We start from the raw sequence: 14,534 nt of genomic DNA, 5'->3' as shown, positions 1-14,534 counted from the left end.
TATATGTCGTGCTTGAATATGTGATTTAGTTAATGTTTTACTTCTTAATCTTGATGTAATTAAGTTGTGATGCATTGATAATGATTGATACTAACTCGTTTTTGGTTGTGAGTGTTTGAGTGGATGCAGGGATTGACACGACAAGAGTGTGGTTGAGATAGAGGGGACTAGCCTCCCAGAAGGGGATGTGTTAGATGATCGTGCTGCCACACACACGTCACATAGGATTCATGTGTTTGTTTTATTTTTTGTGACATTATTAAAGTTACCTTGAAAGTTTGAAATGAAATAGTTCATTTGATTTGTTTAGTGAAAGATGTTTGGATAGATTGTTAATATATATTACAAATCATTAATGGAGGTGTCTATGTTTTACTATGAAATATGAACAAAGTCTAATTTTAGTTTTGTGAATAGAAATTAGAAGTATTATTTTATCATTAAAAACATTAACGAAGAGTTTGACATCTGATTTTGATATATAGATAATAGTTCTATTTTTGATTTGATTAAGATTTAGAAGTATTTAATTAAATCTTATATATGTGTTAACAAAAACTTATTTTTTTTGTTTTTAAACAAATAATGCCTATTATCTTGCAAATGTCGAAAACAAATTTTTTAAATCTAAAATTAGGTCAGTTACAAGTATATTGTATTGGGGTTGTTTTAAAAAGAGGGTTTTCGGAAAAAAAAAATGGCAACACACACGGCATATTGGAAAGCAATGAGCGGCGGATTGGAGGGCGAGGGTTTGAGGTAGTGAGGCATTCTACTTAGTCTACGAGTAACATACGAAATGAAGCACAATACAGAGGTAGGCGCTATTTTTTTTAAAAGAAACATATGCAACTTCGAATTCTGTTGTATATTTTGAATGAGAAACAAGTCCGAACCTCCTGAATACAAAATCTGCATGGTCATGGATGTCAACAGTTTTGATAGTATGTGTTCTTTTTGTGTCTGGATTTTAACGACTCTTCTTCCTTATCAATGCTTTGTCAGTTTGGAATTTTTGAGACATCCTGCTTAAAACGTTAATCTTTTAATAGAAATCAAAGGAACTTGAACTCTTGCTGAATTTAGCTGTGTTGGGTTTGAAGGATGTAAAAGGAAATTTGATCTTGTTGTTAGGATGTCAAACTCGAAAATTCAACCTTATTGTTTGGAATCTAAATTGGGTGTAGACATATCTTAAGTCTGAATTCATTTTCTTGGTATTGGAAAGAAGATCTTGCTGGCTGGAAGGAATCTTGTTGTGTGGAATATATATAAATAAAGGTTTTCAATTTTGTTTCCGAATAAATCCGGATTTTAATAACGCTGCTGTTTGGAATCGCGTCGGATGTGTTTTTCTTCTTTATCAAAACTCTTGCTCAGCCATAGACTGCCAACCAGGAAATATATAATATGATATGGGGGTTCTCAAACAAAACCCTGTTCAGCCCAATTTGGGTTCTTGGGAAATTTACTTCTACTCCTTTCAAATGCAGTCATCAGTTATTGTTATCTTACTGTCTTAGTAATTTTGTAATGACTGCCGAATGGTATACAACACGTCTCTTCATGTGATAGGACAGATACTCCTTGTTTCGTTTTGTGAAAATGTTCTATTTGTTTGACAAGGATGTTATATGCATATAGTAGCTGTAAAGATTCCTGAGTGTTGTAATGAAATCTCAGTTGGTTATTTAAATTTCTGAATGCTGATATCAATATATGTTAAAATCTCACTTAGTAAATTAATATGTTGAAAATACTTAGCTGTGTTTTATAGGAAATTCCTACATATTCAAAAGCGTGTAGACATTGAATCTTGGGTGTTACTCCAATTCATGCTGACATACCTATGAAGTTAAAAACTATAAATTATGGAGTGGCCTAACTGCATTCCTGATAGAGCTAGACTGTCCCAACTAATTGTTGATTATATTTCCAGTACTTAACTTTTCAAATAGTACAAATTTCTTAGATCATATCAGATCTTTTAAACAAAAACCCATTTTATTCTTCTGTGATGAAAAGAATAAACCTATAAGTGTTATACAGTGACAATAAATAATCACTTCAAGACTTAAACTAAAATTCTGTGATAAAACAAATCCTCAGCTTGAAATAGAAATGTTGGAGAATTACATATAATCAGCAATAATCTTAACATCTTTTTGTAATTCAGTGTGTGGACGTGTATTTTTTCTTTATGGCTAAGTGTAATGTAGCAATTATGTGAAAGATAGATGGATACTTCATGTTTAGTTTTTCTATCTAACAGTTCTATAGAATGGATCCATGCTGTTTTTGTTTCTTCTATAGTTAAATCTGGCTTTATAAGTGCTTGGCTAGGCCATTTGTTTTCTAGATATTGCATATATATAAATGGTTATGCTTATTTGGTTTTACAACATATGTGTAGATGTGTAGCTTATTTTTTTATTCCTTGCTACATTCTGTGATTAGGCTACTAGGCACATAGTTGCAATGTAGTGTGTTTCACAGCCACATTGGATCCATCCGATCCATATTGTTCCAGGAAGCTAGGCTTCTCATGCCAGGGTCAGGGTATTTTTTGTGTCAAGAAGAATCTCGATGGAGTATTTCACTCCATGGGTAGTGAGGTTAAAGCACCTGGGCTACACTTCTATCTTAGATAGTAAGAGGACGATGCTGAAGAACACAATAGGAAAGGTTATCTCAATTGATTTATATTGTTCATCATTGAGATGTACTAATATAAGTAATTTGTAACTCAAAAGTTATGTAGAGCTGGAAACTAATGTAAAGAACTATAAATTATGTGTAATCATTGTAATTGTTGTATGCTAGATCAACAATCTATTAAATGTTACTTGATAATTAATGAGATTTGATGAGTGATATATCATCATCATTATTGATGTAACATTGAATTTTTCTAAATATGCATAAAAAGTGGAATTGCTGATCAACATTTTAATGTCTTTGTTATGCACATAAATTAATTTAATTGTTAATGTTTAAATAGTTTGACTATTCCACAATGTTGTGATTTGTTCTCTTCTGCATTTTTTGTATAATGATGATGTTGTCACAAAGTTAATTAGGACATGGTTCTTACACTATAGAACTATAGGCAACAACCAAAATCCAACTAGTAATTAAACCTTTAAACTTTGACCAATCCAAATTCACTAATATTTTTTATAACTTTAGATTTTAGTATTTAATAAAGCGAGATGCAACTTATTTAAAATTACTAATTTACAAAAAAAAAATATTATCAATCTGATAGGCTTAAAAAATAAGGTGATAAGGGTGGATTTCTTGGCCATGCTAAAGTTTATCACTAAAGTTTAACTATTATTATTTTTAATATTATTGTAGTGGTTTAATAATATTTATTTTTGTTGCATTACTCTTTAAATTTGTTATTATAAAAACTATATTGTATTTAAAGATTGAATATTATTAAATGTAAAAGTTCATAATCATTTATTTTTAAAATTATAGATTTGAAGTCAAGAATTATATATTAAATAGTGATGAATTTATTTAAATTATAAATTTAAGTTTTTAGACATATTAATATTTATTAATTTTGAACATTTGATAGCTAAAATATGGTCGTTACTATATGACTAATTCAAATTATCTTTAAATAAAAAATATTATCTATTTTTAAAATCTATATAATTTTCAATTTCATTGTTCAAAGCAAACTTAAATTTTTAAGTTTTTTGATAGGAACTTAGTAATGACTTTTGTATTGATGGAAAAATTGTTAGGAGAAATGAATAAAATGGTGAAAGATGAGTCAAATTTCAATATATTTATTGCTTGCACAAATTAATATGACAAACACATATGATCAGATGTGTATAGGAAAGGAATGACCAATTTTTGTTATTGAACTTGCTAAAGTTCTTGATGTATTGTTTGACTGGTAGTGCTTATTAACATTATTTGAATGGGGAGACTATTATGAGATAATTAGCATTAGTTATCCGAGGTCTAGATGTACAAATAAAACTTTTCATAGATTAGTGAACCCATATTCATAACACATATTCATGTTCATATCCATGCATGCATCCATTAGGTCATAAAATACTTAAACTTCTAGGATACGATCAAATCAACTTTGTAGAAATGTAAATATGAAACATAATAGATTCAATAACACATTTGACACCATGATTTTACATGGGAACCCAATTCGGAGAAAACCATGAGTAACATGATACTAATTCTCACTCTTCTAAAGTGATGCCCTATGAAAGACCAACTTTGTTAGAGGCTACAATACACTTTATTAAATGTAACCTGGTTAGAGTATTTAAATCACCCTATTAGGAGTGAGCCTTATTAAAGGACTTTAGATCATTCACTTGGAATGTCACTTGGTTAAAGGATTTACAAATAATTATAAAGTCAACCTTAATTCAAAGGATTTACTCTAGGATGGTACAATGATTAAAAAGTAATGGTAAGGCTTGATCTGATAACAATGTACAACTCACTTGCAGATTATAGATCTTTTTTTAGTCCTCCATTCTACTTGGCTTTCACACACTTTAGCTTTGATATCTTGTTCATCCTTCAAGCATCCATATCCTTAAGCCTTTTTGGTTTGCTTGCCAATAACAGTCTCTAAACTTCAGCCTCCAAATGAGGCAATACCCTAGATTCCTTGTCTATCTTGGGTTCTCTCTCATTCCATTACTTTGCTTCATGTATTGTATCCCCATATAAAGAGAATTTAGATATTTTTCTACTTAATCATAATCGTCCATTTTAGGGTTAGGTAGGATTAGGTAAGATTTAATGAATCTACCCTCATTTCTATTTTACTCCCTCTAGAAACTTCTCCTTTAATCCTCTTTGAATTTTCCTCAAAAGGGTTTACCATAGATTGTGTGCCTCCAACTCATCATAGTTATCTTCCACACACTTCACAAAATTCAAGAAAACAAAATAGTTAGCTTAGATTCATCAAATCCACAATATAACATGAAACAACCACTTGGCATCAAAATGTTGTCCCTTGGCATCAATATTCAACATCAATATGTCATCACGCAACATCAATAGTTCACTCAGTAGATACTAAAGTTTACTGGTGCTCGACATCAACTAATCTTTACTTAGCTTACACTATATCACTCAAAATACACTAAAAATATACTTTACTTGGCTCCAACTAATTTTCTACTCAACTTGCACTAACTTTTCTTGGCATCTACTATCCACTCTATCAAGCTTGGCAAACTCAATTCTTCTAGATATAATCAATGTATCCATCCTTTGCAATCTTAAGTAGATGATCAATACACTATATCATCACTTTATTAATTGATCTTTGTATTCCAATTTTCTTTCCATAACTCAACCTTTCGTTTAAGTTCTTTTGTTAACATGTTTGATCAAATCCTCTTCATCAATCAAACAAATGATAGTACTCAAATCAATTAGATAGTTGTCTTACTAGTAGGTAGTAAGTTTGCCATTAGTGACAAAACAATGATTGAAACACATCCTCATACTTATGTCAATCTATATTCAAAAATCTTCCTCTTTAATATTGATGGAAAACCATAATGGAAAACCATACCAACAATAATTCCAAAAAGAGAATAATTCCTTGTATTGAAATCTCTTCCTCTATTAGCAACTTTTAACTTCTATATAGTTTACAAAACTTTGTTATGATAAACACACAATCAACTCTTCTTTGTAACTTATGTCTCCCTCAATACTTATCTCCCTCTAACTAGGGAGATGTATTGTTTGAGTCATTTCTCCTTCTATGGTAATCATCAGGCACACTATCTCCCTTTGAGTAGATATTTTTCCCTCTTTGACATAAATGCCAAATACTTATCATCTCAACATGTAGATGCAAGAATTTCAGTTTTTCTCTCTATCACCTAGCTTGTGATTGATCAATAGATCTAGCTCATTGATTACTTTAAGTAGGTCCTAAAGTAAGATCCACTACATCAATGTGTAAAATACAACACTTAGCTCTAGTTGATGTAGGCACTACTATTTCTTCTTAAGTAGCTTTTGATAGAGGTGTCACTACTAGTTTACCTTTTAGATACTCATGAGTATCATTAAGTAATGTTCTATTGAAGATATCAACTATTTTCTCTTTTGTATTCACATATTCCTATTGACATATCAATCAAGTTTTTTATTAGTGACTGACACGTATTCAGATTTTGTATAGCTACCGAGCTCATTGAATAGTTAATAGTGTTTGTCATGTAGTTCAATAGCCACCGAGCTTCTATAGCTACTACCAAGCCTTTTGGACTAGTCTCAATGGTTATCGAGGAGATTTAGTTAGTGTGAACTTCAGTAGTTTAGACCAAGCATTTTAGTATATACCAAGTTTATCAATGGTTATCAATATCACAATTCAAGTGATGTGAATCCTATGTTTACCATGCATTGCAGTATCTACTAAGCTAGTACTTCATGTGATGTGAAGCTAGTGTTAACGAAGGTACTTCATGGTAACCAAATTATTCTATGTTTACCAAGTTGTACAGTATCTACTGAGTCTCATGTGCAGACTAAGTTCAAGATTACTTGAAAGTGATTAGTATGGATTGGGCTTCAACATCTACCAAGTGCACGATAATGTTGAGTAGTGATAGTCGATGCCGACTATCAAAAACTAACCGAGTCAGTCTTCAAAACCTGAGTATCTTCATGTGGGCCAACTTTGTGATATTTTTCTTAACTTGTATCATGGCTGACTTTGTAATTTTGCAAATTGGATTGGTATATATATGAGATGTATTGTATCATTTCCAATGTGTGAATGTAAGGAAATGTAAGAAAGAATGAAAATGTGTAAGCATATGTATTGTGAATGTAGTAGATAAAGAATTATAAAGGCCATATCAGTACAAGTAGTAGCAGTGACAAATCTATCACCGAAAGGTGATCAGTACACTAAGGAATCTCTATCAAAAAATCAAAGATCTACTGCTTCATCCTAATAAGTAAACCAATCAAAATTAGAGATCTACTACTTCATCCTAATAGGTGAACCAATCACAATCCTCCAACAAGGTAGACCTAATAGTCTTATCTAAATCTCTTTATCGAGTACATACTTCATTGTATGTTAGTAAATCAGAGATCTACTACTTCATTGTATTTAGTTGAAAATTAGAGATCTACTGCTTCATCCTAATAGGTGAACCAATCAAAATCCTCCAATGAGGTAGACCTAATAGTCTTTTCTAAATCTCTTTATGGAGTGTATACTTCATTTTATGTTGGTAAATCCTCTCACAAGGTGAATCTACTAGTCCTATTTGCTCCTAACAAGGCTAATCATCAGAAGTGGTCAATGTAAGCCTTAATAGGCCAACTTTATGCTGTAGTACTAAAGTTTGCAGGTATCATCCCCACCCCTATTTTACTTTCTATTTGGAAGGTTTCAGGGTCACCAAATCTTTGTGTTCAAGTGTTGTTGATGCTTTCATGTTTTCAGTTTCTCATCCATGCAATTAAATTAGATGTGGTGAATTAAATGCTAATTGGTTTATGGGATTAAGAATTGAAATTGTTAAATTTTTAGTAGTTACCGATTCACCCTCCCCTCTTAGTAACTTAGCATAGTCTTGAATATTTCCAACAACTGGTATCAGATCTTTGTGGTTCTTAGGAGAAAGTTTAATAGCTTGAGAAAAGATCAAAGATATGGATATATTCAGACTTGAAAAAGCTATTGACAATGAAAAATTGGATCTAGAAATGGCCATTTCCCAATCAAGAAAGCTAAGGAGCAACTTTCTCAATCCTTGAAAAGAAGAAAAGAACTTGCAAATCATATGAATGATCATCTTTATATTGAAGAAATAATTAAAGAATTTCACCCTTGAAGTAGTTTAGATGAAGCAAATGATGCAATTAGAGAACTCCTAGAGAAGAATGGTTCCCTACAAGAAGTAAGAAAGCTAAAAAGAGAACAAGGAATTTAGTTAGTAAGGTTATGTGAAGTCTTGGAATAGTGAAACAAGATAAAAGAAGGGATGGACAGAAGGAACAATGAGATCCAAAACCAATCAGTTCAACAAGTAGACCTTATCGATCAAATCTCCAATGCAAATGAGGAAATCATGAGCCTAAGATCTGAAAATGAAAGAATAAGCAATGATCTAAATTTTGAAAGACAAATTAATGAAAGAATAAAAAATGAGCCATGATCTAAAAAAAAAATCAATGAAAGATTGAGAAATGACCTAAATACTAATAAGAAAATCAATGAAGGAATGATGAAATCTCAAGTAGACATGGTTCAACTAAATGAGAAAAACCCCTCTAGGAAAAAAGGTAAAGTAGGAAATTTTGGATACAAAGAAAAAGGTGAATCCCCCAAATAATGTGCTCAAAAAAATTAAATACCTACTTGCAATCATTGTGGCAAGATTGGTCATACATCTAACAAATGTTGAAGTAATGGAAAAGAAAAGTTCAATGGAAAATACTACAATTGCAATCAACATTGTCACAAGGCTAATGAATGCAAAGAGAAACCAAAATTTGAAAGCAACTATCATAAATGTAAGAAACATGGACACAAGGCATTAGATTACAAAACAAAGACATTCAATTATGCAGAACAAATTATGAATGCAATATTTGGTTGGGATTACAATACCTAGTGTAAATGTCATTATAGTGGAGAATTTAGAAAAATTGGTATGAATTATGTTAAACCCCATATGAGGAATAGAGATGCCACTATAAGATGTTTTGCTTTTACAAAACTTGGTCATCTTGCCAAGAATTGTATGAATACTGGTAAAGTTGAAGGTGAAAAGAAGGCAACGACTAATAACATTTGAAAATAGATGAGACAAAAATAGATTCCTATGTCTACCGAGGATACTAGTCCAAGTAATGATGGTCAAGTCACTCAAAAATTGGGTGACTCTACCATTTCCAATTAAGTTCTCAGAAAAAAACTAGAACTAGGCTATCACAAATAACATCCAAAATAGTTCCAATTGAAAGGTAACAAGGATCCAAATCGGTATGCAAGATACAAAAGGATCACTAAGCAATATCAGTATCAGTTATTATCAAGTTACCTTCTCTACCAAGTAAGGTCAGGTCATAGACTCTATTGAGCAAGGTCGGGAGTAACGAAGGCACTTACAATTATCGAGTCATGAAGACTTTTCCAAGTGATCAATACAGAGAAGTGGATGATAGTCTCTTAAGAGTAATGGTAACTCATCTACCACCATACTAAGCATTAATGGCAAAATTTTAACAAAACGCATGGAAGTCAATTCATTTCTCACTATGAACTTTCGAAATGTTATTGCAAAGGGCTATTTTTCATATGACCAAGTGACTTGAGCAAATTTCTTGAAATTTTTTTTGAAGTTCTCTCAAGCTACCAAGTAAAAATGGAATCCAATAGCAGTAAGGTGAAGGAAGGTTCTAACATGTTGGTTTGAGGTGTTGAATGGAAAGCACCAAATTTATAGCTCATGCCTACGATTGGAAAAACCCTAGACCCAAGCAGAGCTCAATCTCATATTCCTCCTAAGGTACTTCTTGTTAATTACATTCAAACTCATTTTAAATGTGCAATTTAAGAAATTTGTACTTTGGAGGTGGATGATGCCCTAGGTCAGTTATGTGCTAATGGAACCATGAAACCCGAGCATCAACATTTGGAAGCAAAAGGATTAACTCACATTCCCCATATGCCCCAAGAGTTTCAAAGTAAATGGCTTAGGTATATCCTCAGCTAGGTGCATAACATAAAACCATGGTTAGAGCAGCCAATATTGATAATGAAGAAAATGATTCATCAAATTATTGGCCTTCCCATGCTCGCCAAAGCCAAAACAACTAAAACCTTCGGTTGAGCAGAGTTGAAAAATAAGACCCTAGCTAAGTGGGATGGTAGAGGCATGAAAAAAAGTAATGTCACAGATGTAGAGTTGAAGTTTGGTATTCATGTTATAGCTCATAAGATATATAGTTGAAGCTATCTTAATAGTGTGCCATGTGAAGCTATGGAATTGGCATATAAAGTTGTGAAGAATAACTTATCACCTTGTCAAGATATTATTGAGGAAATTCAATAAGAATATGGATAGTATTAGAACTTCCAAGAAAAAACCATGCAAATTTGGTTCTCTATTGACCTATTTATTCTTCTATGTCCAGAGGTTCTTCCCTTCCAAAGGTATTGTAGTCTCGAGAAAGGATGTGTTAGTATTGTACCAATTCAATGAATATATTGTAGAAATGAGAGAAAACTATGGTAGCATCATGGACAACTACTTCGATGTTTTCAAAGATAAAATGAACAATAGGTTCAAGATACCTAAGAAGTTAGTTGAGGACTACAAGGATGATGTGTGCTTCACGGTGGATTGTGACAAGGTGTACATCCAAGCAGTCAAGCCTAGAATTGTGTGGGTCAAACCTCTTGGTTATGAGGTAAATATTGATGAGACCAAGGATATCATTGAAGCCCTTATCAATGAACATATGGATCCCAAGGCCCCTTACTTTGGTACTTTTGAAATAAAGCTCCCATAGGCAGTTAACAAAGGAAAGAGGAGGATAACCAAACTAAAATCTAGTACACCTCTCATGTTAACTGAGGGTAAAGGTGAATATGGGGAACATGCAGAGGATGGAGAAGAATTAGAAGAACCTTTGAAGAAAAAGGGCAAGGTGATCATCACCAAGCCTCCAAAATCATCCACTGTAGTCTTCACAAGGAGGTCAAAGAAGAAAGGAGGTGATGTTGTTCTTAGAAAACCTCCACCCATGTTTCAAGAAAAGTTGAAGCAAATGGAAGAAGGAGCTAGAATAAAAAAATTCAAATCTTTGAAATATGAAACTAGAATAGAGGTAGAGGAAAAACAAGTTGAAGAATTGGTGCTAAGTAAAAATGGGAAAGTGGAAGTACTCACCAGACTAGATTACCTCTAAGGTCTTTAGTGAATTGCTAGATAAGTTAAAGCGAGGATGAGATTTTTCCATGCAAAAAAATAAAATACATTTATGCACAAAACTTGAGGCATTTACTACTGAGCATATCAAATGCTAAGGTTAAAGAGTCTTTAAAGAAAAATGAAGAAAAATTGACTCTAAAATTTAATACCTATTTAGTTTTGATCAAGGATATAGAGCATGTTGTTAGGAGTGCTACTAACACTTGGAAGAATATTTATTTTCTACATAAACCAAGTGATCTCCTAGTGGATGTAAAGGATGATGAAGAAGAAGAAGGCAAGGATGAAGGGAATGATGAATGATCAACTTAGTATGTTATAGCTGATTATGAAGAGTACAAGGAACAAGAAGTTGTAGAGGAGGAAAAGGAAGATGAAGAGGATCAAGGTAAATAACCTGCCAAGGAAGATAAGCAAGATGATGAGGGGACTGACCCAGTTAAGATAGTTGTTGTGGTCATTGCCTCACTTCCTCACTCCTTGAACAAACCTTTGATCACATCATGTATGGAAACAATTTCAGCAAGTTTGGTTGTGACTACTACAGATACATCAAATGTCCAATCTCTATTTTCCCCAACTCAACTCAACATATCATGACAGAAGTGACTTCCACTTCATCCATTGAGTTGCAGATTACTCCTTCATCTACCAAGTTGACATCATCAACCATGGATACATTGGCCACTTTAGTTCTGAGTACATCCATGGTAAGCTCTCCAATTTTGTCTACTTCCATTTTCGATTCTACAAATTTGACTTCATCAATTTTGGATTCTTCTAGCATCTCTGTATGTATTCCATTAGTCAATTCTATATAAGTTTTTATTCCAAGCCCAAGTATGTCCACTATTATTTCTATTCTGGGCACTAAAGAAATAATTGCAAGGATAATTGAGCCTAAGGCTCAACTGAGTACAAAATTTTTGGAAGGAAAAAAGATATAAGAAGATATGGACTTGGATGAGGAAATAGAAATTCCCAAATGGGATATCTATAATCTTTCTATAGACCAAATGCACATATTCCATGAACACCTCTAGAAAAAGGCCACACAAAAAAGATTGAGAGAGGAGAGAGATAGAGAATACAAGATTATAGATGATGCCAAGAATATTTTGACTGAGGCTATTGGAATTGAGGTTGATTCTTCTCAAAATATTTTTTTTTAGCTTGTAGAGGAAGTCCAAAAGTTAAATGGGGACACTGAAGGTCAAGACAAACTAATTGAAAAGGCTAAAACAAAATTCAATAATCAAGTGCTAGAGCACATTGCTTAGTAAATAGTTATTCATCAAGTTGAGCTTTCAACAATTTTGGTCAATCTTAAGGCATCCTATTCAAATGTGTCATCACTTTTTGCCAAGCTATGTGATGTCACTAAATATACCAAGGAAGTTAAGGAAAAATTATCCAAAATTGATACTAATCTTAAGGGAAGTGCTCAGTAGTTGCAGCTTGACCCTAGTTCAAGCTCTGCACATTTTAAGAAGATCAAATTTTTGTCAGACTTTCAAGTAGAGTTATTAAGAGAAGAAGTAAGGATCCATTCAACACTAGTTGATATAAAAAATATGATCCTTCTAGTCATGGATTCTATGTAGAAACACATTGTATATTCAAAGAATTTGATTCATGATAACAACTTCTTTATTGCTGATCGCATGATTGAATTATCAATAGAAGTGCAAATTGCCATTCATACATGTAAGGTAGTACAAGAAAATCAGGATAAAGCTTTAGCAATTACCCTCAAGGTACACTCTAAATTCTTATCTCATTTTGGTGTCTACTTGTAACTATGGTGAATACATCTTTGGCATTACTATCAAAAAGGGGGAGAAGAGAAGAGTTACATGGAGATATGTATATCAAAGAAAAGTTATATGTATAGAGTAGATCACATTGTATGGGGGAGAAATATGCTATGATAAAAAGAAATACTTTGTATATACTTACAAAGATCAATTTTGAAAAATCTTAAAAATAGACTGAGCTAGTATCACATGGTGATGAATACAAGGTATTCAGTTTTGGGAAAATAAGTGTTTTTGTCACTAATGCCAAAGGGGGAGATTGTTGACATATCAGTCAAGTTTGTTATTAGTGACATACACTTATTTAGATTATGTACAACTACCGAGCTCATTGAAAATTTTAAAGTGTTTGTCATGAAATTTAGTAGCCATCGAGCTTCTATATTTGCTACCAAGCCTTTTGGACTAATCTCAGTGGTTACCGAGCAGATTTAGTTAGTGCAAAGTTCAGTAGTTTAGACTAAGCATTTCAGCATATACCAAGTCTATCAGTGGTTACCAAGCTCACAGTTTAGGTGATGTGAAGCCTACTTTTATCAAGCATTGTAGTATCTACCAAGCTAGTAGTTTAAATGATTTGAAGCCAGTGTTAACTGAGCTAGTTCATGGTAACCAAGTGATTCAATGTTTACCAAGTTGCATAGTATCTACCAAGTCTCTAGTGTATACTGAGTTCAAGACTACTTGAAAGTGATTAGTATGGACTGAGCTTCTATGTTTACCAAGAACATGACAATGACGAGCAATGACAGTGGATGCCAAGTATCATAACCTCACTGAGTTAGTCTTCAGAACATGAGTATCTTCATGTGGGCTGACTTTTTAATATTTGTGTTAACTTGTGTCATGGCTAACTTTGTAACTTTTTAAAAATGATTGGTATATATATGATATGTATTGTATCATATCCAATGTGTGAATGTATGGACATGTAAGCAAGAATGTAAATGTGTAAGCATATGTATTGTGAATGCAGTAGATAGAGAATTATAAAGGCCATATTAGTACAAGGAATAGCAATGAAAAATCTATCATAGAAAGGTGATCAATACACTAAGGAATCTCTATCAGCAAATTTAGTTGCAAATCAAAGATCTACTGCTTCATCCTAATAGGTAGACCTAATAGTCTTTTCTAAATCTCTTTATTGAGTACATACTGCATTGTATGTTTGTAAATCCTCTCACAAGGTGGATCTAACAGTCCTATTTGCTCCTAATAGGGTAGGTCATCAGAAGTGATCAATGTAGGTCTTAACATGCCAACTTTATGTTGTAGTACTAAATTTTGTGGGTATCATCCCCACCCCTACTTTACTTTCTATTTGAAAGGTTTCTAGGATACCAAATTTTTGTGTTCAAGTGTTGTGGATGCTTTCATGTTTTTAATTTCTCATATATGCAATTAGATCAGATGTGATGAATTAAATGCTAATTGGTTTATTTGATTAAGAAGTGAAATTGTAAAATTTTTGGTAGTTAAATAATTCACCCCTCTCCTCTCTGTAACTTAGCATAGTCTTTAATATTTCCAATAATTCCATTTTCATCACTTTATCTTGAACTAACTCTTTCAAGTAATGATACTTGATTGCAATGTTCTTAGTCTTCATATACATCACATTATTCTTTTATATATTTATATAACTTGTACTATCACAATAAAGTATCATAGGTTTAGTGATTTCTTCCTTCATACCTTTGAGTAGTTGTTTGATCCATACAATGTT

General features: G+C 32.5%; 1 long non-coding RNA gene across 1 annotated transcript; it reads left to right on the top strand.

Moving 5' to 3' along the window:
• The first annotated feature begins 551 nt into the window (after positions 1 to 551).
• Positions 552 to 2,899, top strand: LOC149560742 (uncharacterized). Its single transcript, XR_016363376.1, has 2 exons — positions 552 to 817; positions 2,458 to 2,899. It is a non-coding gene; the product is annotated as an uncharacterized LOC149560742 (long non-coding RNA).
• The last annotated feature ends 11,635 nt before the right edge of the window (positions 2,900 to 14,534 follow it).

The sequence above is a fragment of the Cupressus sempervirens genome, chromosome 4, assembly GCF_028749045.1.
Source record: "Cupressus sempervirens isolate cs-2001-9-10 chromosome 4, ASM2874904v1, whole genome shotgun sequence".
NCBI classification, from domain to species: domain Eukaryota; kingdom Viridiplantae; phylum Streptophyta; class Pinopsida; order Cupressales; family Cupressaceae; genus Cupressus; species Cupressus sempervirens.
The sequence above is the reverse complement of the archived record's forward strand: the minus strand, read 5'-3'. Positions and strand labels throughout refer to the sequence as shown.